The sequence below is a fragment of the Canis lupus genome, chromosome 30, assembly GCF_003254725.2.
Source record: "Canis lupus dingo isolate Sandy chromosome 30, ASM325472v2, whole genome shotgun sequence".
In the NCBI taxonomy this organism is placed as follows: Eukaryota; Metazoa; Chordata; class Mammalia; order Carnivora; family Canidae; genus Canis; species Canis lupus.
Window position 1 is genome coordinate 7,507,949 of NC_064272.1, and position 2,953 is coordinate 7,510,901.

Sequence of the window (2,953 nt, forward strand, 5' to 3'; positions counted from 1 at the left end):
GGCTTATAAAGTATCACAACTACTACAAGAGTTTCTTTTCTGGGAGCACACCTAGTTCTGATTTCTAACTGGCTGGACATGTTCATGCTCAGAGAGGCCTGAGCCTCAGTCAGTGACATGTGTTCACGGCATTGTGACTGGGGTGACCAACTTGCAGTGAAGTCACATTGCGCACAAATATTTTTCGCATTGTTTTAAAATTTTACCTAAGTCAGGGTTTCTTAACCTTGGCACTACTGACATTTTGGTCTGGATCATTCTTTGTCATGAGGGGCCATGCTGTCTGTTGTAGGATGTCTAGCAGCATACCTCTACCCACTAGATGCCAGCAGCACCCCTGCCCCTGCCCACCTGGTTGTGACAGTCAAAAATGTCTCCTAGGGGAGGAGACAAAAATCACTCCTACTGAAAGCCATCAATCTAAGCAAATATTTGGCAATATCAGTTCAACAAATTTTGTGGATCAAATGTCCTAAGAGAACATACATGCACATTTGTGCTGTCCACCTGCCTTGCTATGCAGCCTGGGGTCCTGAAGCAGCAAATGGAGCACCTGGGAGTTCATTAGAAAGGCAGAATCTCAGGCCAAACCTCAGTTCTGCTGCATCAAGATCTGCATTTCAACAGGATCCCCAGGTGATTCATGAAGTTTGAGGGGCTCTGCTGCAGAGACTACACGAATTCTGCTTCTCTGAAAAACAGTGGGCCCAGACGCAGTGTTTCTCAGTGGGGGAAGTCACTGCCATTTTGGGTGGGATGATCCATTGTTGTGTGGGTTTGTCCCATGCTTTGCAGAACATCCCTGCCCATCCCTACTAAATGGCTATAGTGCTCCTCATCCTCTAAACAACTCAGAAATACTCTCATCCTCCAGATGCCCTCTGGGGAGGGGAGCAGGAGAGTGTTTTCTACAGTGAGAGCACTTTGTCTGATGGTAGGAGTGCCTCAGTCTGCAGACACATCCAGGAGGCAAGGAAAGATACAGAAGTGGAAACAACACTGTGCCCTTCACATCCTCAAGGTGGGAGGGCTTTGGTGCCAAGTGATGACCACTGGCCACCCTGGACAATGGGAACAGGTCAGAGCTGGGCACAGCAAGGAGGGAAGCAAGGGAACCCTCTGGGAGAGACAGGAGCTGTGACCTGCAGCCAACCGATTAGACCAGCTGGGACAGTTCCCTGGTCCTGGCAGCCTTGATGGATGGTCTTCTCAGGATAGAGCACGTGAGTGAAAACAGCTTGGCATCTGAGAGGCATGTCTGAGGTGCTGAAGGGAATGCATCCAGGTGGGATTAGGGAGGTACCCATTTTGTGCCCTGCCTGCCCTTTTCTCACCTGGGACTATCTTCTGGCTTTCCCGGAGCTGAGAGAATAGGTGGCTCCATGCATAGTTGGGAAGTTTGACACCCCAGAGGGGAGAGAGCCAGCTTCCAGGCTGCAGCTGGACACTGCCCTACAGTGGGAACAGAAGGTGCTGGGCTTACCCTTCAACCTTGGTTTGCCAGGCACGGTGAGTCAGGGCCTTCTCGGCCAGTTCTCACACCTCCCCCAAGCTCCTACCATCATGACTCCCAGCAGCCCCACAGACACCCAGAACACTCACTCTCTTGCCAATCCGCATTAGACCTGCTGTTCCTTCTAGCTAGAAAGCCCTTCTTTTCTTTCTTTTTTTCTTTCTTTCTTCTTTCTTTTTTTTTAAAAGATTTTATTTATTTATTTATTCATGAGAGACACAGAGAGAGGGAGAGGCAGAGACACAGGCAGAGGGAGAAGCAGGCTCCATATGGAGAGCCCGATGTGGGACTCAGTCTCGGTTTCCAGGATCACACCCTGGGCTGAAGGCTGTGCTAAACCACTGAACCACCTGGGCTGCCCAAGCCCTTCTTTTCCTTCCAGTAACTCCTAGTCGTTTTCCAAGATGCCTCATGGAAGCACTTTCTGACTTCCCCTTCTCTCAGCTCCCAGGCTCAGGTGGGGTGTGGGGGCTGCAATGTCTTTTCAGCTCCCCTAGCTCCAGGCCCACATTCAGTTATAGCTCAGAAGCTGCCATGCTATAGACCATTTTTGTTGGGCGCAGGACTTGTGCTCTTTTTCTTTTTTAAAAGATTTTATTTATTTATTCATGAAAGACCCAGAGACAGGCAGAGACAGAGGCAGGGGGAGAAGCACACTCCCTGCAAGGAGCCCGATGCAGGATGGATCTCAAGATCCTAGGATCGCAACCTGAGCCAAAGGCAGACCCTCAACCACTGAGCCACCCAGGTGTCCCTTTTCCCCCCTATTTATATCCCTGGTGTCCGGCACAGTACCTGACACAGAAGAGTCAATAAATGTTTGTTGAGAGAATTCAGGACATTTGAGAGCGCTTGGTCTAATGAGGTCATGGGTTCGCTATTCTCCTTTGTTCCTTTCCGCCAGTTTTTCAGTTAACCAGTGTTTATGGAGCACCTGCCTTGGGCCAGGTCCTGAGAATCTGATGAGGAGCAGGAACTGCCACCTCCTGCTTTAGGGTTACATTCCAGGAAGGGACTCTGTGGAGCTGTGGGAGGCAGAGCCTTGGGCTGCCATGAGGAGTCAGCAAATCCATCTCTTTGTTCGCAGTTGAGGAGGAACCTGCAACCCACAGATTAGAGGAATCAACCTCCCTCAGACCTGCCTGTGTGGTGGGGTCATCCCCGTGACAGCCCATTGGACGGTTAATACCATCCACTGTCTGTCCATTCGTGCTGTCCATCACCCAGCAGGCAGAAGCCAGCCTCTCAAATGCTGCGGGTCCCCCCATGAAAACGCAGCTGGCATCTGTCCCTGCTCCTGCTCTCATGATGCTCACCACTGTCTCTAACTCCTCATGGGGAGCCTGCATGGAAACTCAGAAACGGGATCAGGCTAGTCCACTTCAGTCTTTTGGTTCTTCAGGGAAGATGTGTTTTTTTCTGACTTGGCCTGTCTCAGGG